The 23,331-nt window shown below is 44.0% G+C and overlaps 1 protein-coding gene across 3 annotated transcripts in view; it reads right to left on the bottom strand.

Annotated features, from left to right (window-relative positions):
- Positions 1-23,331, bottom strand: part of Slc20a2 (solute carrier family 20 member 2) — a 105,935-nt gene that overhangs the window by 45,969 nt on the left and 36,635 nt on the right. The window contains exon 1 of one of the 3 annotated variants that reach the window (XM_036209221.1): positions 19,134-19,379. The exons of 1 other annotated variant lie outside the window; for it this stretch is intronic. The gene's annotated coding sequence lies outside the window, so the exon portion shown is untranslated. Of the gene's footprint in view, positions 1-9,837; positions 10,015-19,133; positions 19,380-23,331 lie in introns of those variants that run through there. One more of the 3 variants, XM_036209222.1, reaches the window with a different exon arrangement.

Raw genomic sequence — 23,331 nt, 5'->3', positions numbered from 1 at the left:
GCTATGTATATTACTCAGACCACTACGTCCTCCACGGGGGAAGAGATGGGCCTGTCTACGAAGGAAAGTCTTCAGTGCTGCTCGTAAGAATCCTAAAGATGCGGTCCCAATTCATTAGCATTTCCATTTAGCAGGAAAGCATTCCCACAGCACCACAAATGGAAGCTATTTTAAACCTGTGAATCCTAATACCAAGAGCTATACGGAAGTCACCTAAGAGTTTGAGAATGAGCATGCTGCACTCGGACTGGCAACTCCAACATCAATTCTACAGTCGGTTCTGGGAAGTCCTCACTGCATCTATGGTCCAGCACAAAGTTCTGAGAGGTCCAAGAAATGGCACTATTTTTATTTTTTTTATTTTTTGGATTGAGGTGGTCAGACCAAGAGCTTTAAAAAAAAAAAAAGTACTGCATTTTTATTAATCTTTCAAGAAATTCACATGTGTACAGTGCATTTTGATCATGCTCACCCTCTGCTCCTCTCTATAGCTCTTCCCAGATCTACCACTGACAACCATTCCCTTTCAAGTTTGCATCTTTTTGTTTTTATAACTCACTGCGTCCTAGCTGTGCTGGGGGGTGGGGAGTGGGGGGGGGGGGGCGGCTTCCCACTACGTGATGGAATTCCTCCTCACTCCATGATGGACTTGATTTTGTGCAGGCAGCCACTGCTACTGCTGGTTAGTGAGGACGGTATCCTGCCCTGTTCAGAAGACACTGTGGCCCTGGTCCTCCCCAACCTCTGGCTCTGACGGTCCCTTTGTCCCCTCTTCCTCCATATCCCCTGAGCCCTGAGGGGAAGCAATGTGATGTGATGGCCCATTTATGGGTAAGCACTCCATAGGGACTCACTCCCTGCATTCTGACTGGCTGCAAATGTCTGTGTTAACTACCATCTGACATACAGAGGAACTTTTCTGATTAAGAGAGAAAGACATACTAGTCTATGGGTATGGAGATAAGTAAGCACTTAGAAGGTAGCTTGATACTAGGTCCATATAACAAAAGATATAAAACACATCTTGATTCCTTCCTGCACTTGTGTCTTACGTCTTACTTTTAAGGGTGCCTGTCATTCTGCCCCCCCCCCCAGTCTTGGGAGTCTTCCTAGGTGCCACTTTACAGGATTTGCCTACACTGTTACGTGGGTTCCTTCTCTCAAATCCCTCCTGTGTCTTCTTCCTTGTGCTGCTTCTGAGCTTGGGCCATCCAGGCTTGGCTGCATAAAAACTTTCTCTCTGTGCCAAGTACTCAGCAGGTGTTTTTCACTGAAGTATTTGAGGTTAATGTTTACACAAAATAGCTTCTAACTCCTCATTTCTTCCTGTCCCGGCTCCAAGAGCTGGAGAATGTCAGGACTCTGGAGTCTGCGAGGATTTCAGAAGGTACCTAGTCCAGCTTCTGCCGACTTGAGAGAAAGTGACTTTAAATGACGTGTCCCCGAACACACTAGCTACCTAGTACTGAGTCAACGTTACAGCAGGGAAACTCAAACGAAATAATACAAACAGCCTATGGAGCGGAGTTCCTGGTGGGCGCTCAGCAGGCCTTCTTGGTGACAGTATTTCCATCTGGGGCACTGATGGCCCCTGAGGTCTAAGAAGGGGGTAGAGCTGGGGGTGAGGAGAGCACAGGGAAGAATATGGACCACAGTGAATGCTGCCAAGGCTTTGTCCTTGGAAGTTATCAAGTTACTTGATCCCTTCAAGGCTTGTTCAACTCTATAATTCTACATCAACCAGAGACCACAGGATTGGAAAGAGGCAGTTTGGCCTAGAACTGAGGACCACAAGATGGTTTTGTGGGATGAGGTGGGTGGAGATTTCTGACCCTTTCCCAAGCAGGGCAAGGCAGGGTCTCTGATTTTACAGGATGTGAACCAACTTACTTTTGCTCCATCTAAAGTTCCCACTTAAGAGCCTGAGGTCTCCTCTCTCTCTCTCTCTCTCTCTCTCTCTCTGTCTCTCACAGAATTCTCTATTGACATTTTAATTTTTTTCCAGCTCATAAATTTTGTTGTTGTTGTTGTTATTTAGATGTTTCCTACATGGACTTTTCCTCTCTGGGAAAGCATTATATAAATCTAACCTAATCTCTCTCTCTCTCTGAATATATACATCTATATATACTTGTATTTTGACACAAGATCTCACTATGTAGACGTAGACCAGGGTGGTTCTGAACTCAGATCCACTGGTGGTCTCTGTCCTCCTTGGTGCTGGGATTAAAGGCACAAGCCATCATGCCCAGCCAAGTAGTTTTTAACAGATAAAAAAAAAAAATAGCAATGATAATTAAAATGGGATAAAAGTCAAGGAGCTAAGGTGAGATGGTTGGAGAAGACAGAATTTAGCAGGCACTGTGTAAGTCCCATGGAGACTAGTTTTAAAAAGGGAAAAGAGCCGGGTGGTGGTGTTGGCGCATGCCTGTAATCCCAGCACTCAGGAGGCAGAGCCAGGCGGATTTCTGTGAGTTTGAGGTTAGCCTGGTCTAAAGAGCTAGTCCAGGACAGGCTCCAAAGCTACAGAGAAACCCTGTCTTGAAAAACCAAAACAACAACAACAAACAAAACAAAACAAAACAAAAAAAAAAGGAAAAGAAAGGGTAGCAGGCATTTTTTTTTAAAAAACAGATATCAGGAATTGGAATGACCGTTATTATAAATAAGCTTTTATTTTATATTTTCACTTTGAATGAATAACTCAGTGAATCTATATAAGAGTTATTACAAGGGAAGATATATCATCAATTCAAATCTGATGATACTGAAGCAGCCATCTTACACGTGTTGGGCAGGTGGTAAAATTCTAACTGAATGAACACTGTGGATGCCGAAACCAGCTCCTACTGAAAATGTGGAATTATGTGTAGTGGAGGTTTACAAACTGATTGCCATGGTGGCAGAGTATTTTAGGTACAGCATTGTTTGAAAGCAAAGGCCAAGAATGGCAGAGCTTTAAGTATTCACTCCCGTTTGAAGATAGAAAAGGGTCCTAAGCATTTCCCCCATTTCACATTTTCTGTATGTACCAGAGATGGACTTCCCGGGTCTGGGCTGTTTTATATAAAAAATATTTTCATAAGTCACTTATGAAACTTTTATCAAGTGTCAGGCCTAGGATGGCTTGTTCTAATTCTGTGCCTGAAGTGTTGGACTACTGGCCAGGGACCAAGAGCTATATTAAGGAAATACTATCCTCCCAGCTACGGTTTAAAATGGAAGCCTGTATATAAATAGATATCTTGGCTCTCACATATTTGTTTGCAAATTCTGTTCTGATGGGCTGGGGGGCTCGATAAAACCACTCATGGTACGTACAGTTTTGATTCTGGGGCTGTTGCGGGGGAAGGATCAGTGGGTAAGAGAGCTTCCTACTTTATCAGGAAACTGATGTTGGATCCCAGCACCCATGCTGGAGAGCTCATGGGTACCTGTGATTTCAGCTTCAGCTCTAGCCTCTGTGTACCCTCACAGACACACAGACACAGGGACACACACACACACACACACACACACACACACACACACACACACACACACGACACTTTTGATTCTTTAGACAACCACAAATTTTTTCTACTAATTCAACATAAATAGAGTTGACAAATATTTATCTCTATTTCATGTTCAATTTATAGCTCCCTGTTTCTTACTCTCACTCCTGAGATTTTTTCCCCCTTTATAAATGGTTTATTATTATTTTTTACATGCATGGGCATTTCATCTGCAGTATAATTGTGTACCATATGCATCCAGTGCCTACAGAGGCCAGAAGAGGGTGCTGGATCTGGAGTTACATGGTTGTGAGCCATCACCTGGGCACTGGGAATTGAACCTGAGTCCTCTAGAAGAGCAGCCAGTGTTCTTAACCACTGAGCCATCTCTCCAGCCCATTCCTGAGATTCTTGAGCACAGTCTGCTAGGTAGCAGAACAAGTAAGAGAGGACAAACAATTAGGGTAAGGACTCAGGCAGTGTCTTCCTCATTAGTATGGAAAAAGAGTCTGGCCAAGTTTCAGAAGAACTTCATTAGAAGTCTGGAATTTTCATCAAATGTTACTAATAATGTGCCAAATTATCAGTGCAAACAGCTTAAGCAAGACAGTAATTTTGTAATACTGCTCATTTGATGGAGGAGTCATTTCTTCCACAGAGAGTGCCCCAAACAGAAATCTTCTTACTAAATTAAGAGCTGTAAGAACTTGATAGCACCTTCAAAGAAACATGGACCTAACACAAGAGCTGAGAACATACAAGGGGTCAGACAATTTGTCAGAGTTCTTTGAAGACCATTTCTTCACTTTTCAAGGATGCTGGCACTTGACATATGATTAAGAACTAGCTCCCTGGCTTCCCCTTCCCCTTGGCTGACTTGAGCCAAGGGAGGATGCTCTGATAAAAATATAAGTAGAAAGTAACCAGATACAAGCAATGTTTTCACAACATCTTATCTAAGTTCACAAAGGGAAGGAATATATAATTATTTTGGGTTTTATCATCGTCTATATCAGAGCATTTGTACAAGCACAAGCAGGGAGATATCACTGTTTAGGATCACTTTCTTGGCCTGAAATACTTCATTGTTTCTTGGAAGGCAAGCCTGCCAGTGATGAATTCTCTCCGTTTGTACTGTTTAGACACCTTACTTTTGCCATTATCAATTCTGAAGGACAGTTTTGTTGGCTATGGATCCTCTCCGTCACCTCAGTGCCTGCCTTCTGGCTTCAGTGTTTTTGAAAACACGACCAGGGAGCCTCACTGAAGCTCTACAGTATGCAATGGTTACTTTTCTCTCTAGTCTTTTAGTCTTTTGACTATCACATGCCTGGATGTAGGTCTCTTTGTGTTACCCAAACTGGAGTCTGTCAAGCTTCTTGGATGTATGGGTCAGCATTTTTCATCAAATGTGAAAAGTTAAACTATTTTAAATGATTATTACTTACTTTTGAAAATGTTTGAGTTTTTGGCCCCTCTGCTCTGTGTCTGTATGCAGGTGTGCACATGCTGTGCACGTATGTACCAGGGGACAAGGTCAAGCGCTGCTCCAGGGTACTGCCCACCTTGGGGTTCAGACAGCGTCTCTCTCTCTCATGGCTCTAGCACTCGGCCAGGCAGGCAATGCTAGCTGGCCAGTGAGTGAATTCTAGGGATCTGCCCGTCTGCCCCTCCCAATGTGCCATCTCTGGGATTCAAGCACATGTTACCACTCCTGGCTTTTTATATGAGATCTGAATTAGAGGTGTGATGTTTGCAAGGCATGTGCTTTAATAACTGGGTTCCTTTTCTTCTACTTTTGATGCTACTCTTGCTGTATTTCATGGTGGCCGGGATTTCTCAATGGCTCTGCTAATTTTTCTTCATTCTTTCCTTTTACTCAGCATAATTTCTATTGCTCTATTGTTAAATTCACTGAATATTCTGCCAACTTAAGCTCACCATGGAATCCCTCTAATTAAATTGTCCTTTTGATTACTGTGCTTTTCAGTGCCTGAATTACAGCTGATTGCATATCACCTCGAACCCACTGATTTAATAATGCTTAAGTGTACAGTTCAACAGAATGTGCGGCTGTCCTCACCGATCACTACGTCTTTATTTGTAAAACTAAAACCCTATACCCATCCCACAACTTCCAACCCTCTTCTCCCTTCAGACCCTCACCATCAACACTTCACACGCCGCCTCTGTGACTCTCACCACCCAAGTGTTTCAGGGGGCAGTCACAGGGTGAGCAGAGAGACTGGCTGCTGAGCTGCGCACTCGGAGTAAGGCCAACACTAGTCACCTGCCATTATGCCATGTTACTCACCAGGTCTTCGGAGCTCATCCACGTTGTACAGCATGTGGCAGAGTTCCCTTCCTAAGACTGAATACTATCTCACTGGATGTGTATAACAATTTTATTTATCTAGTCACCTACCAAGAAACATGTGGGTTGCTTTGCCTTTGGGCTATTATCACTACTACTGCTATTAAAATGGGTGGACAAATACTTCTTTGGTACCAGGCTTTCTTATACCTAGGGATGAACTGCTGGGTTATCTAATAGTTCTATTTTTAAAATTTGGGGAAACTGCCATACTGTTTTCTAGCAGCCTCACACTTCAATATTCCCATCAACTACGTCTCAGCTCTGCATTTGGTTCATATATCTGTATATACACTGGATATTCCCATACTCCATGCTAGTATTTGCTTTCTTCTATCAGTTATTATTTTTACATATACACATAGCCATCCTAATAAGCTGAGGAGACCCAGCACTGTGATTTTAATTTTCATCTCCTCAATGATCAGTGACATTGAACAGTTTTCCACATTTTTGTTGGCCATTTGTTTACTTGGAGAGACGTCTAGTCAAGTCTTTTGCCCATTTTAAAATCAAGTCATTTGCTGTTTAATTGTTGAATTATATTCTAAAAACAACATGTTCTGAATATTAACCCCATTATCAGATACATGACTGACAATATTCTCTTCCATTCTGTAGGGTATCTTTTTACTCTACTGTGTCCTTTGAACTATAGAAGTTTTAGATACTTATGTAGTCTAATAATTAATGTTGCCTGTGCCTTTGGTCTCAGATCTCCATTTGGTTCATACTGGATATATAAATATTTAGTACTGTGGTTTGAATGAGAACCCCCCCCCCCCCAGGGTCCCTGCAAGAACAGATGTTTGAACCTTGGTCCCCGGTTGGTGGCACTGTTTGGGTAAGTTTAAGAGGTTTGGCCTTGCTGGACAAGTATGGCACTGGGGGTGGGCTTTGAGGCCAGGAGTTACTCTTAGTCCATTCTCTCTACTTCCTGGTGAGGTTTAAGACGAAAGCCCTCAGGCTGCAGCTCTAGCCATCATGCTTTGGCTCTGCCGTCATGGACTCTTACTGTTCTGGAACTGTAAGCCCAAACAGAAATCTCCCTACTGTAAGTTGCTTTTGGTCATGGTGTTTTATCACAGTAATAGAAAAATACCTAACCAATGCAGGTATATAATCTGTGTGTGCACACACGGCAAGTCCTTGTCACCCCATCTTTAAAAGAGCTCCTTATATATAATTTTATTTTGTTTTTAAAAACATACTTATACTAGTTAATTTTAAAGTCTTGTTCAGTTTTGGAGCCCCCTCAAAAACAGCTGAAAAGTGGCCCTTTCAGATAATATATATCTTAACTCTGGGTACCAAGGCCCCCCACTACACCTTAGCCTACTGTTGTTTTGGTGCTTTTGTGTGTGTATTTGACTACTCTGTGAAATCTATCTCCCATTAATATCTCTAATCAATTTCTGTCCTTTATTATTCTATCACTTGTGGGGCATCAGAATGTACTTAATTGGTCAAAGATTTGCTTAGACCTGTTCTGAGGCTGTTTCCTCTGAGACTGAAACACTCCACCCTTCAGGGAAGCTTCTTAAGCAGGAAGGCAAACAACTCCAAATAGCTTCAGGAAGTCCCTGAAACCTATCAGATTCACTAGGTCCCTCCCTCCAAGAATAAGCGGAAAAGATGCCTGAGGGGTCCCTCTCAGACAAGCCCAAGCACCACAGAAGACTCTTGAGGCCAGACCAGATGCCTGGAAGAGGTTTAGACCAATCCAGTCACTTGGAAAGGACACTCTCCATGTTGAGCTGCCTGAAGATCTGTGCAGCGTGTTCTAGGTCCTCAGCTTTGTGAGTGGTCACCCATGCTGGGCTGGGCTTTGGTCATGCAGCTGTCTTGGAGTCATTTCTGATCCTATAAGTGACCTCTCATCCTTATTCTTCTAAGGAACCCCGATAAAACTCACTGGTTCACCAAACTGGTCTTCAATGGATTCTGTACTTTGGTCTGTTGTATCTGGGGTGAGTTGAGTAGACTGCATGCAGTACCTTCCCAGGAAACGTCCAGCCACACAACACTACCCTCTTAACCAGTTAAACTGTCAGCCTTCACCATGGTATATGTGACTTAGAGATGACTCTCAAGGCTTAGCTTAGGGACTCCAGAGTGCAGGGGAGGCCTGACTCCAAAGGGCAGCACAGAGCTGGAGAGTTGGCTCAGTGGTTAAGAGCACTGTTGCTGTTTCTGAGGACCCATGTTTGCTTCCCAGCACCCACATGGCAGCTAGCAACCATCTGTAACTCCAGTTCTGGCCTCCGTGGGCACCAGGCATGCATGCAGTACACAGAAGCACATGTAGGCAAAACACTGAAACACATAAAATAGAAATAAATACATCTGAAAAATCTAAGGGCAGCACGATGATGTTCTTTGGGGGATAGATTATCGTCCATCTATGGTAGTGGCCCTAAAAGTCTGCATGTGTCGAAGTTTACAGATATAGATCAGAAAAGGAGAATTTTCTGTGTGCAAATTAAAAAGAAAAAGTGATCAGTATTCGTGTGTAGAAAGGGACTTCTGAACCTGTACTGCTCATAAGAGTTAGATTCAGTTCCTTCCCGATTCTCAGAAGATGACTATTTAATATTCCCTGGGGAAGTAGACAATACAATCTCTCTTGTTATTATACGATTGCCTTCTTGGAAGACAATAAAAGTTAGCTTAAGAAATGAGTCTAATGCTTAGCAGCGAATACTGTAAGGTCAAACTCTCATACTTGACTGTAGGTTAGGCTTTGGGTCCTTTTTCTGGAAGTAAAATTCTAGGATTATTTGTTACTTGCAAGTCTAGCCGATTCCTAAGACTTAAAGAACAAGGAAAACCCAAAGCTCTGGGATGAACAGAGGAGATGGCCGAGATAGGCCGGCAGCAAGGCGTTTGGCTGGATGTTCTTCCCTCGCAGACCCCAGCTCTGCCCGGCAGCCGGGTGCACAAAGCAACAGAGCATTCAAGGGACTCCTTGAATCCCGTTGCCACTTTAATTTCAGGTCAGCTCTACAGTGAAAATTTTTGTGTTAGACGGACTCAGCGGGAACTCCTAACCAGATGTGTGTATGTTTAGCACATTCATAGCTCTGGCTTCTGCTTTGGGTCTTCAGAGTAAGGCAAAAACAAACTCAAATGAACAAATAAACAAGAAACAAATAACAGATCCATTCTCCTCCTCCATTTCCTACAAAGGCTATCCTTTTTCACTTGACAGCTCCCAGGCATGCTTGGCTGCTCCATCCACTTTGAAGTGGTAAAATCTTTTCTTTTCTCTCTCTCTCTCTCTCTCTCTCTCTCTCTCTGTGTCTCTCTCTTTCCCTCCCTCCCTCCCTTCTTTCTTTCTTTCTTTCTTTCTTTCTTTCTTTCTTTCTTCCTTCCTTCCTTCCTTCCTTCCCTCCCTCTCTCCCTCCCTCCCTCCCTCCCTCCCTCCCTCCCTCCTTCCTTCCTTATTTTTATTTTTATTTTTGCTTTGACTACTGAACTTGCAAATAATCCTCTTATCAAATTTCAGACACCTATCCATTGCATCTCAAAGTGTCATTTCACCCAGCTGTGTTTACAGATACAGGAGAACTCCGGCATTCGTGGCTGAGAGTGCCTGGTAGGACACGCCCTGTCCTAGGAACTGCCCATGAGGATGCTCTTAGCGGCATAAGGCAGAAATCATTTTGGGGAAGAAGTAGTACTCTCTGAAAGTGTTATTACCGTTGGTGAGCAGTATATGGCGACACGCCCTGGTGAGATACGCCGCTACAGGATCAACACTTTGGAAATAGTGTCTGGGTGACTTGATTCTACGTTTACCCTTTAGCATTGCCACTTGGCATATCTCCTGAGGGCCACTGCACACGGTTCCGTCACTTCTGACTCTAACCCTCACCCTCATCTACGGTTCTTTGCCAAATGTAACTGGATAATCTAATAACAGAACCACTAATGAACTGGTTGAAAAGTATGCTGCGTCCTCACCTTCTTTCTTTAGCTCTCCGAACGCCCTGGTCCATGTGAGATGGGGCTGGAGCTCACGTGATATCCACAGCAGCAATGAGTTTAGAGTCCTGCTGATTCCCCCTCATCTACAGAAGCAGCAGGACCACACTTGGTCGGTCACTGTCACATACCCATTAGCGCGGGGTAGGCCTCTTCCTGGGGGGTCAGCACCTCAAGTCTGCCTTCCAAAGTAGGTTGAGAATTTGAAGGAGAGTGAGGAAGGGTATGTGGGAGGATTTGGAGGGAGGGAAGGGCAGGGAGAAATACTGTAATTAAATTATAACCTCAAATATAAGTTTTTTTTAAGTAGGTCAAATTTTCCATTATGAAAATACATGTATTTATAGAAAAGAAAACAACAAAAAATGTTTCCAACCATCATTAAAGTTTGTTCCATGTACTGGGTTTGTCAGCTGGATGAGGCACATACTTACATAAGGTCCTAAGAGGCCACTGCCAACTCAAATCAAACAATCAAAAGTTGTCTAGACATGCTACGATCTGTATAACCAGAGGTTAGGTATAGAGTAAAGGACTGGGGGGCGGGGATCATCCAAGGAAGGGTGAATGGAGTACATAGTTAGGGAAAGACGGGGGTTGGGGACTGAAAGCAGGGAGAGACAGCCCTAAGGGTCATGGGGGGGGGGGTCATATGGAAACCTACTACAGTAGAAGCTTCTTAAAATATACACAATATATGAAGAAAACATAAATGGAGTCACCAAATTATAGGGGAGACAAAGCCCCAACTAGATTATCTCTCTCCCCCAAGTGAAACCTCAGATGCCATGGAAACTGTCAAACAACTCAAGCTATTGCCGAGGTTCCTGGTTGCTCCCCACAAACTGACGGTCAGGCCCTACTGCTGAAGAGAACACTTACGTATCTCAGTGAACACAAAGAAGTTAAGTTGGTGCCTAACTAGAACCTCTCCCACTCCACTACTGACGGATGTTCATGGTACTAGAAAGTACTGTGCACACCACCAGAGGAGAAAGGTGAACACTAACCCAGCTACACACTCCTCAGTCTATAACAGTGATCTGATTGCATGATACACTGGTGCAATAGTGCCCCCAATGTTTCGGGGGTAACCAACCACTCTCTGCTGGGATGTAAGGCCCACCGCATGCCTGACACTGCTCAGGTGGCCAAGACTAGATAGGCCATGGACTTAGAGGAAAACCAAATACTATTGTTCTGCTAAAGTGATATAGCAATTAAATGACTCCTAATGACATTCGGCTGCACCCATAGATCAATGTCTCACTCACAATCAGCACAGAAGCTTCCTCCAGCAGTAGGTGGGAACTAACACAGAGACCAACAACTGGACAATGTGCAGAGAGTGAGAGACCTTGGAACATGCGATCCTACATGGGATGTCTTACTGGATATGTAAACCACGTGTAAGGGCAGGCTCTATGCCTCAATGTAAAAGCCCAATACAAAAAGAACTCAGTGGTATTTTTGTAGATTTTTGTCTTATTGTGCTTTGTTTAGACATATTATAAATCTTACTAGTTTTGCTTGAATGTTATTGTTTCCTATTTTTTGTTTTTAATGGGTTTGTGTGTATGTGTTTCTTACGTTTTTTTCTTTTTTTTTTTTTTAAATAAAAAACTTTGTTTTCTAAAAAGAAAGAGAAAGAAGGCATGGGCCTAGGTGGATGGGGAGGTAGGGAGGATCTTGGAGGAGATGGGAAGGGGAAACTGTGATCAGAATATATTGTATGAAAGACATTATTTTCAATTAAAACATTGACTAGAGATAATAACTGCTTATATTTGGTACACAGCCTCCTTTTTCCATATAAATATACAGAAGTGTTTTCTAGACACAACAGGACTGATGCCCATGTGAACTCACAGAGACTGTGGCAGCATGCACAGGGCCTGCACAGGTTCCAGCCAGCCAGCGGTTCCCCAGTGCTAAGAGATGGAAGTGGATACAAGCTCCCGTCCCTAACCAAGAAGCTTTCTCCAATATATTTTGGGCGTGCCCTCACAGAGCCTTTTTTCATTCTAATCATGAAAAGTTTGGGTTGGACTAAAGGCAAAGTATCACAGATAATCTCAAAAGTCTGTGTTTTCAACCTAAGATGATTCCTTCAAGGAAAAGAAAAACGCTGTAAAGCGGGATGTGAGGAAGGGCAAAGGTATCACTAAATTAAGAGGCATTTACATGACCTGAAAAATAAAAGGTCAGCGGGTCAGTGAGGAGTACTGTTAGGAGTCACCTTTACAGGAACAGGGTCATAAATACACGGTATTTGTACCTTGCTAGTTTTACTCACTATACACAGAACATAATTATTTCATATGCTATATGGTTTCACACTATTGGGTATTATCATCGATTAACCATTACATTATTGTTTTTGTATTCTATTTAATTAATAGGTAATCCTTACATTTTCTAATAATGAGTAAAAAGCTTTCTCCCCCTGGGCGTGGTGGAACACACCTTTAATCCCAGAATTTGGGAGGCAGAGGCAGGTAGATCTCTGAGTTCAAGGTCAGCCTGGTCTACAGAGTTCTAGGACAGCCAGGGCCACACAGAGAAACCCAGTCCAGAAAGCTTTCCCCACGCCTCTTCCTTCAAGTTTAAGTCTTTTTGTGAACAACTCTGAGAAGATGGGGTTTATTCAAACCACACAGCTACTTTTATGTTTAATGGCACATACATGCACTGGCTTTAAACTGGTTTTTGAAACAACTTTATTTTTCTAAGAAAGAAATATTAAAGAAGAGAAGGCTATTTATTTAGTAACTCCTCTTTGTACAGAAATGAAAATAGCCTTGTTTTGAGGGAGATGGGCATGACTGGACCAGACCCAGAGACACACTTGGTAATCATACACTGTACTGTGAACTGCTCCCTAGGTCAATAACAGCCCTTTGACTTGGGTCATTAAGAGCATAATGACACATTGGGTGTTTTTGACCTATTGGGTGGGCAGTTATTGAGATGTAGTGGGTTTTAAGGAGACTATTAGGACTCACTCAGAATGCTGCACTGGTGAACTACTTCTTAGTGCTCGGCCACTGTGCTCCCAGAGCTCCATACATTCTGAAACTGACACAGATGTGCAAAACCAAACCAAACAAAACAACTTCTGCAGCTTGATGTCTGAGGCTTTTCCAACTATAACAAGAGCCCAAACCAGAGTAATTGTATCAATATACACACTCCCTGCCTCTATCCCGCCATGTCCTCTCACAGGGAAAAGTGGAGTTAAAATGTCTTTATCCTTTTCACTTTAAGGACATTGTAATGTTCTGAAAACATGTGATTAATTATATATATAAAAGCCAAAGATTCTGCCTATCCTCTCTCAAGTGCTAAAATTCTAAAGCCTGGCTAAGGGAGGGGATGTTCTTTTGGCTACAGCAGTGTTGCTCACCTGATACTTTTAAAACAGATCTGAAAACTCATGCCCTCACTTTTAAAACAGATCTGAAAACTCATGCCCTCACAGAGCTCTGTCTTCATCAGAATCACAAAAAGCTTTGTACTAAAGGCTAGACAAGGTGTAACAGACAATCTCAGAAGTTTGTTTTCAACCAAAGACAATTCCCTCAAGCAAAAACTGCAAAGGAGGATGTAAGAAGGCAAAGAAATCACTAAATCAAGATGCATTTACATGACCCATAAAAAAGAAAGTCAGGGGAGCAGCGCAGGGGACTGTTAGGAGACAATAATTGACCTGGGCAGGGTATAAATTGCTATTTGCTTGAGTCTACAGAACTCAAGAATTTCAGGAGGGCGGAGCTGAGGCGGCTTTGCACATGTCAACTGGATAACTCAACTCTGAGTGGCTCCTATGTATACCACTGGGTTATTTGCTATATAAAGGAGTGTCAAGCTGAAGCAAGTCCCTATCCTGTGCCTCCAGGGAGAGGCACAGTGCGTTCTGCTGGGCTTGTGTCCTCCTCAGGTCTTTCTGTGGGGCCATCTGCGTCTGCCGCTGGACTCCTCACAGCATACGACCCATCAACTTTTCTCTTCCAGTGGAGGTGGGAGAATAGCTAACGTCACGCTTTGCCCACAGCCACCTCTCTTCTGATAGGCTTCACGACAGAGACTGATGTAGCCGGCAGTCTGTGACATGGTGACCATGGGCTAGCATTCAGGTGGCTGTGAGGAGGACACCTGGGAGAGGAAAAAATCTATCTAGCAGCACTGCTAAAACCTACTACAACACATCTGATAGTAGGTATCGGCTCCCTCATCTTATTTCTTTGTATCCTCAGTTAAAACTGGTGCCTGGGACTGCAGAGATGGATCAGCAGCTACACTTGCTGCTCTTCTAGAGAACCTGAATTCTGTTCCTAGCACCCACATCAGGCTGCTCAAACCTACTTGTAACTCCAGCTCTGGGCGATCTGATACCCTCTTCTAGACTCCATGGGCACCTGCATAGATGTGACACACACACACACACACACACACACACACACACACACACACACACAAATAAAATCTTTAAACAACAACAACAACAACAACCCGGTACTATCATGGTTAGGACACTTCATTGGAAGAGCACTTGCTTTTAGCATGGTGTGAAGCCCTGGGTTCCATTTCTAGTACAGAAACCAAAACCCCTAACAAACAAAAGACAAAGACAGGCATTGACTTAATTACTGAATTCAGAAAAATCAATGCAGTATTTCCCAGGTTAAATATTAATGACCAAAAGCAATCCAGAGCCAAGTCAGGATTAGAAAGGACTTTCAGAGGTCATTTATCTCCTGACTTCAGAGACTATAACTAAAAAATTGCAGATAAATATAAATCCAGGTTTATATGACTCCAGGGAGAAAAGTTTACATTTTCCAGCATCCCTGTTCCCCCTTTTTGTGGTACTTTTCTTCCTAATAGCTCATGCAGTGGACATCAGAATTGCTTCAGAGGGTTGTTAAAACAGAGCCCTGGACTTCAGCCTCACCACTTTCGGATCAATAGGTCTGAGTGGGCCTGAGAACCTGTGTTCCCCACCACTTCCGGATCGATAGGTCTGGGGGGGTCTGAGAACCTGTGTTCCCCACCACTTCCGGATCGATAGGTCTGGGGGGGCCTGAGAACCTGTGTTCCTCACCACTTCCGGATCGATAGGTCTGGGGGGGTCTGAGAACCTGTGTTCCCCACCACTTCCGGGTCGATAGGTCTGGGGGGGGCTGTCACCACTTCCGGATCGATAGGTCTGAGGGGGCCTGAGAACCTGTGTTCCCCACCACTTCCGGATCCATAGGTCTGGGGGGGGGGCTGAGAACCTGTGTTCCCCACCACTTCCGGATCCATAGGTCTGGGTGGGGGCCTGAGAACCTGTGTTCCCCACCACTTCCGGATTCATAGGTCTGGGTGGGGGCCTGAGAACCTGTGTTCCCCACCACTTCCGGATCCATAGGTCTGGGGGGGTCTGAGAACCTGTGTTCCCCACCACTTCCGGATCCATAGGTCTGGGTGGGGGCCTGAGAACCTGTGTTCCCCACCACTTCCGGATCCATAGGTCTGGGGGGGTCTGAGAACCTGTGTTCCCCACCACTTCCGGATCGATAGGTCTGGGGGGGTCTGAGAACCTGTGTTCCTCACCACTTCCGGATCCATAGGTCTGGGTGGGGGCCTGAGACCCTGTGTTCCCCACCACTTCCGGATCCATAGGTCTGGGGGCCTGAGAACCTGTGCTCCGCACACGTTTCCAGGGAGCACTGAAGTTGACAGGTCGCAGCCACACTGTGGCATCGCTGTACCTGAACTTTACCTTCCAAAGGGCAGCAGACACCAGCTCTTCTTCCTTATCCTTTGGATCAACACACTTCTGTACGGAACAAAAATGTAAGAGTCCCTCAGGCGTTTTTTCTCCCTTCCAGGCTAAATACTAGAAGTCCTCACACCTCTCATTGTCGCTATCATTTCCAACCCTTGGTTCTTTTTTCTGTTCTCCTGAGGTTCTTGGTTGAATGTCTCCAAGTTTCTTTCTGACACAGAGCCATAAACAAGACCCAGAACTGAGTCAGAGACCTGCTAGAAGTGGATGACTCAGACCCAATCCAGCGCACATTCATCAGTCTTTTGTGTCCAAGGCTGCCCGCTTAGCGCTCCTTTGTCATGTGTTTCTGACTCTCTGTGGGCCGCAGGAGGGTTTCACAGACCTTAGGAAGGCTTATCTTCTGAGAAACCAGATAGGTGACCCAGCGTTCTAAGGCAGAAAGGGGGGGGGGGCGGTGACAAAGAGTAGAGAAAAGTATAGCCTGGAAGTCAAGGTCAGATTTCCAAGTCTGAACAGTTTAACTGAGGAGACCGCTTTTTACTCGTCAGACTAGATCTGAGGCCACCACCCAACAACAGCTTCAGGTGACGCGAAACTTCAATACCTCCTTTGGTGGCAGTGAGTAGGACTGGCGGGGGACAACTGGGCTCTGGGCTGCCTTACTTAACCCCAGCCGCCGCCCAGGGCAAAGCTGCACCAGGACACAAAAGCCCGTCCCAATCCTATGCTGCAAATGCCCAGAGAAACTGAACGCTGCTGTGCTCTCAATACACCCAGGCTCTCATTTCCCACTTCTCTCTTTTCGTATTGTCTTTGTGCCAATTTGTTTACTGCATGTCAGGGCCCCCGGTTTTGGCGCGGCTGAGGGTTAGCACGTGAGCTCTTGCACTGTGCTCCCTTTGTGTATTGTATGTGCTGTGGAGGTGCTTAGCACACAACAGCAGCGCCAGTGCTTCCCAGAAACATCAGCATTCTTCCCGGCAGTCGCCTATTGGCTGCAGTCAACACAGGCCCAACTGAAGGCTCCACTCGCTTGGTCCTCTTTCATTTTAGATCACATAGCTGAAACTAGGTACGCCACAACAGTTTTTCTGCCAAACTGCCTTTTCAAAGAGAATCTTCCAGGGATGTCATCACTGAGCAACGGCAACCTGCTACAGAAGAAATGCAGCTGCCTATATCCACGCAGACAAGCTACTGCCTGATTAAAGCCCTCACGTGGGGTCTGGAGACGTAACTCAGAGGCTGAGTGCTTGGGAGTATTTGAGGCCCTGGATTCTGTTCCCATCCCCACATGAACCAACCAACCAACCGGCTACACAAACAGAGAGCACGTGACTGGAGGGGCGCCAGACAAAAGGCGGCCTGCTAAGCTCCTCAAAGCTGATGGCTACAGACTCTGTAATTAAAGGAACTGCCGAGTAAACCCACAGCCTCAGCGGCGGTCTCAGCAAAACCTCTGTGCAGCAAGATTTTTAAAGAGTGAAGATAGGCCGGCAGGAGGCTAGTGAGAGCAGCATCCCAGGACCTGTGGGCAGACCCGGAGTGGGGAGGCAGTGACTAGGGAGATTCTAGTGCGGCTCTTCCTGTAGTATGGAGGAGGCAGCCTGCGTTTCTTAGCCTGCAACCTCCCATTTGTGGCCAGAGTTGAGCTCACTGTGCTCATTCAAAGTCACAACTAATCAACACAGCTTACACTCAGGAGGGAGAGATCTCTGACAAGCACCCCTTCATGGGACCCAGGGGATACAGCAAGCACTGAAAAGAATCAGAAACGCCACGTGCACAGTCCCACGATGAAGAACCTAGAGCACTCTCAACACACACAAATCACTCGTGCATGCTCTGGAAGTGTCTATGAGCATTTCAACAATTTACCCCAGAACACATGCTTCCCACTAACAGATAAACCTCTTTCTGTTACACATTAAAAATGGATAAGTACTAATCAGCTTTTCTTTGGGGCAGATTAAAAACTACAACGATCAAATTAATTTTAGCTTGAAAACTCGCACAACTAGAGGACACCATTATAAACACTTCGCAGGGGTCCCAGCGGCTTCTTAGGAAGGGCAAATGTAAGGTCAAGGGCTGGGGCGTTCTTGTGATGACATGTACATCATGAAGCGTCTGCCGGAACAGAGCCCGTTCTGCTCAAGATGACATCAGTGACTTTTCTATTATAATTACAGATTTCTCTCTTGCCCCGAAAGCTAAGCTTCAAAAAAATGTTTCTATCTAAAAATAGCCTGGGAATTCAGTGCTATTTTCAATCTTACATTCTTTTCCTACAAATGCGCCGCTGAAACATTTCCCTTCATTGTTGACACCTTCTGTCATTTGGGTTGAAAAGCAGACAACCCAGAGCAACAAAGCAACCTTGAAGGAATGCTCTGCGAACTGGGAAAATGACATTCTCCGTTAATCCTGGGTTTGTCTCCCTCTTTGCTTATAGATAGAGACGTGGGAGCCCAAATGTTTCATTAAAAAAAAAAAAAATCCACATTCCTAAAGCGGGTGTCATTTACATGTGAGCCCAGAGGGAAATCTTTCTCTGGTTTTGTGACAGAAACAAGTGTCTTGACTTGAAGTCATTCTTCTTGAAGTGTAAACATAGTCAAAGCAGGCAAGGTGATGTGAGTTTAATTGAAAGGAACACTGAATCCTCCATTTGCTTCAGTCTAGACTTAAGTTGGGACTGACTAAACCGAGAGCTTTAGATGCTATTGATAACTAAGTCACCCAGAACATGCTCTAAAGCACCCTCTAAAACAGTGGTTCTCAGCCTGTGGGTCGCAACCCCTTTGACAAATCCCTAGTTCCAAAAATATTTACATTACAATTCATAACAGTAGCAAAAATTAGTTATGAATTAGCAACAAAAATAATTGTATGGTTGGGGGTCAGAACAGCACAAGAGACTTTATCAAAGGGTCACAGCATCAGAAGCCTGAGAACCCACTGCTCTCGAACCTTCCTAAATGAGTTTTTATAGTTATTTTCCCTAGGAGTAGAAAGGTCTGTTTTTTAAGCATAAGCTTTTCCTTTAAAAAGATGCCTTCCATCTATACATTTGGCAAGGCAACACTTGCTAGTCACATTCATTCACTTGAGAGGGGTATAACAGGAATTAACTTTTAACATGTTTCTCCCAACAGTTACTCCCAGAGAAAAGAAAGCTTAGAGACACACTGCGACATTTCTGTGTATAGGAAACATTTCTATCAATCTAACATTTTAACATTCAAAATAAGGGCTAATCCACAATTAAAAAAAATAAAAGTAAGTGAGAACCAAATGCTCTCTCCAGGAAGAGCTGCTTAAGTGCTCACAGCAGACCACATGTAAAGAAAACGCTGTGCCACTGTCCTGCCACGGACCGGTTGCAGCATTCACATTAGATTTCCCAAGGCATATACAATTACCATGATAGTCACTTGAGGAAGATTTAAGGTACAAAGAACAAAGAGAAATGTTAAAAATTCCCCAGAGTACTCACGAGTAGTTTGAAAGGAAATCTGAGCCACAATTCTTCAGAAGACTTCTCTCTGGGTCATAAACACAATCTGAACTCTAAAATAGATACCTATCGCATTAGGCCCACAAGTCACATTTCAGCTCACTAACTCCTACTTGGGTACAGTTTTACAACTCATAGAACAAACGCTGGCTAAAATTAACTGCAGCCGAGCAGCAGGCAGGAACACGCTGGTTTGCATCATGTGGGCCGGGATTTATTCACTAGGACAACACTGGTGTCCTCTTTAATGGGACTCTGGCCAAGGGGTGTGCCCTGCTGAACAATGCACAGCATCATGATTACACTAATTATTGAATTCAGTTGGCTACTACTGACTTCAAGTCAGTTCTGCAAGTACGGACGGAGAAAGAGTAATAAGGTCTTTTCCATAACAGGCAAGCAATGGGAGTTCAAGACATTCTGATCACACAGTTTAGGAACAAGGTGGCAGTGCTCCTCCGGGGACATCTGGTAAGATTACCCACTTGCTTTCTGCTTTTCTTCCGTACTTCCCAAGGAGGTGCTGTGAGGACACATGGTCACTTACAAAACAAAACCCACAACTGAGAGCAAACGTCTCTGAAAGTGCATGTCACCGTGTGCCTGGCTACAACTAGGAAAACTGTCCTCTGCTGGAACAAATGATTGTTCTCTAAGCACACTGAAACCCAAGCAAACAGTTCAAGACGCCAAGAACACAACCAATATTTAAAAGAAAAGTACAACACAATGCATTGTTTAAAATAAAACACAAATGCTCTTACCAACTACAACTTAGAACAAAGGCATAGACTGACTGTGTAGCGTCTACCATGGGTGATTCAGACTGGTGAGCTTCAGGCATTTTAGTTCCCATGGCATACTTAGCCCTGAATGGATACTTCATCAATCAAACCTCCAGTCACCTCCCCTTCCAACAGATACAAAGTAACTCACCTCCCTTTCCAATAGATACAAAGTAACTGACTGGAAGGCAACTGGATTACATCACCTTCCTCCAAAACCCTCTATGATCCGAAGCCATGTTAACAACATGCCTAAAATCCCACATATCTAAAAGGATCTATTGGTTTTCCTAATTAAAAAAAAAAAAAAGTCATGTTAGCTTAGACTTCAGGGGATTTATTGTATTCAACACTCCAAACCCAGGTCTAGTTTAGAGACGTCTCTAAAACAATGGTTCTCAACCTTCCTAATGCTACGACCCTTTCCTTTAATACAGTTCCTCATGTTCTGGTGACTGCCAACCATAAAATTATTTCGTTGCTACTTCATAAATGTCATTTTGCTACTGTTATGAACTGTAATGTAAATATCTGATACGCAGGATATCTATTATGTGATCTTTGAAGGGGTTGCAATCCACAGGTTGAGAACCACTGCTCTATAGCATTATGTCTATAGCATGGATTGTCAAAACACAACCAGACTCTTAAAGAGCACAGCCCATCTGTGACAAGCATGCCTAAGGCTGCCAATGGTTAGCTTTCGTTGGCATAAACTGCTAACTGCTAATATAATCTTCCTCATGTTGTTTATGAAAATTGCTGGCTGCGTACCTGACATTCTATCCCTGCACCCAACCTAGGCTGCTGCATGGAGGACACATCTAGCCCTCCGTAACGGCAGCTGGTGTGTGCTCTATGTCATTTCACCCAAAGCTCCTAGAGGTGGACATTGCCATCCGTAATGAAAGAAAATATGTTCTACTAACCAGAGGGCTAACCCCTGTAATATGATTCTTTTCCGCAAACTTACTCTAGAAGTTTCAATGCCCAAAGAGGACACTGTGAGGCTAATTTTGAGAAAATCACTATTATTAAAAAATGCCTGTGTTCAGTAGCAAGATCTCTTAGCAAAATTTTTTTTCTACTCTAATCTAATAAAGAAAAAAAAGGAAAAAGCAAAAGCTGAATTGACCTGCACATCAGACTTTGCACTGTAAGTTCTATTTGAATCAAGAAATACTTCGAAATTTTCTGGTTCCTTTTATGTCACATACAGCGAGTCTGTTGTCTCCCTTAACAGCAACCACACCTGTTTGAAAACACAAGAACCTGCTGGGTGGTAGTGGCCCGTGCCTCTGATCCCAGCACTTGGGAGGCAGAGCCAGGTGAGTTCGAAGCCAGCCTGGTCTACAGAGTGACTTCTACGATTGCCAAAGCTACACAGAGAAACCCTGTCTTGAAAAACAAACGAACAAACAAACGATCCCCCCCCCCCAAACAAGCAAACCTATGAAGAAGACAGTGCATCCTCTAATTCTCTCTAGACACTCATATACCTCCTCTTTATTAGTGAAAAAAAACCCCAAAAAACTGTGTTTCTTGTAGGTCTCAAATAGGTGTACTGAACCCTTGACACTGACATACAACATTGTTATCTACCAAGTTCATGCTAGAGAATGTGCAATCAAGGTACAATTTTTTTTCATAAAAAAACTCATATTTTAAATAAGTTTACAATTTTGTATTGGGCCCTACTCATCATCTCCATATTCATAGAGCATCCTACACTGCATCAAAGAGTAAAGGTTTTGAATTCTGAACCTCTAAAATAAACAAAATGTCCTGTGTTCATTGTGTACTTTTCTGGAGCGCTAACTTTTTTTTCTGTCATTTTATGAAAAAGGGGTCTGTGACCCCAAAGAATGAAGGGCACTAAGGCTAGCCTGGTGGTACTGAGGGAGAGAGTGAAGGCTGAGGAAAACCAAGGAACTAGACATGCAGAAGACAGAGGGGACCACTGAGAAAGGGTAAAAAATGAAACAAGCCAAAAGAAGGGACTCCTTCCTAGGTGTGGTATCTGGGTACAATACTGGGGGGCAATGTTGGTGGGCGCCAGTTCTGGTGCTGTGTGGGAGACAGGGATAGCGGACAAAATCTAGGCGATCAAGGAGTTCCCATTTTAGCATCCTGTGATGTCGCAGGGAGCCAGGAACACACAAAGGACACAACACAGCCCAGTTCTTAAACGAAGATTATTTTTTCTGATGAAATTTAAAATGTAAGATCCAGAATAAATGTACATGCTGTATTGTATTGTGGAGCCCTCCAAGAGTCATGGATTGTGGAAAGATGAAATATTCCCAAATATCTAAAAGTGATATCTAGACAAAGCGAAAAGGTTTTAATTCTGAACTCTTTACATCTGGTCTAAATATTGAAAGTGGTAGAACAGGGGAAGTTTTCAGGGCTTTCATCGTGGTTCCCAGATTTTCAGAGGATTATACAAATCATCCAAAGCCTTAACAAAGCAAATGCTTAAGAAAAAAAAAAAAAAAAAAAGTACCGACCCATTAGGAAGAAATTCATTGGATGGAAGCTCTGGGTTAAGATGTGAGTAAGGTGCCACCTCTGGGCTGTGTGAGCACAGGGACTTGGCTGACCTCTGTGTCTGCATCCTCACCTGTTAAGTGGTGGCAATGATGCTGATATCAAAGGACACAGGTTGAGAGCTCCCCGAGAGGACCGCACACTGGTCCACGGGTGCTTTCAATAAGGGGCTGCGGCGTCCTGACCATGTCCCATCACTGGAGCACCTGGGAAAGAGCAACTGGGAACTTAATGAGTGAAGATCAAAGGCTCCACTTCTCAAGCTCCAAGCTGCACAACAGGAAAAGTTGAAAGGAATTTCGAGTGATTGCTAAGCATTCAGAGGGAACCTGTTGTGTGCGAACGCTCTTTAAACCCTGTCGCTGCAATAGACTCTTTAATTTCCCTCTATTATATCACCCGCGTGCCCAGCCTCGGGTGGAATGTGAATCTGGGATACTGCCTAGACACCGCGCTGCACACTGTTGTCATGGCGTCTCTGCTCACTCCAGCCTCACCACTGGGCAGTCCCTTCCCATGCTGACTCGGCCACCAGGACACTAGCAAACAGTGCCCAGAGCCTTGTTTTTGAGATGACATATCACTCTTTAGTCCAGGCTGGCCTTGAACTCACAATCATAGTGTTTTAGCCTCCCTAGAGGTGGGATCACCAGTACTTGCCACCAGAACCAGTGTATTGTCTCATCTTTCAGCAAAACTCATTAACACATACATTTCTATCCTAGCCTTCCAAATGATTATGTTAGTATTATCCATAGAACACTTTGGCAATGAGTGAAGAGTATCATTTATATACACACACAGAACTCTAAAAGATTAAACAGCCTTTCTTCACCATTCTT

The sequence above is a fragment of the Onychomys torridus genome, chromosome 17 (assembly GCF_903995425.1).
Source record: "Onychomys torridus chromosome 17, mOncTor1.1, whole genome shotgun sequence".
Lineage (NCBI taxonomy): Eukaryota > Metazoa > Chordata > Mammalia > Rodentia > Cricetidae > Onychomys > Onychomys torridus.
The sequence above is the reverse complement of the archived record's forward strand: the minus strand, read 5'-3'. Positions and strand labels throughout refer to the sequence as shown.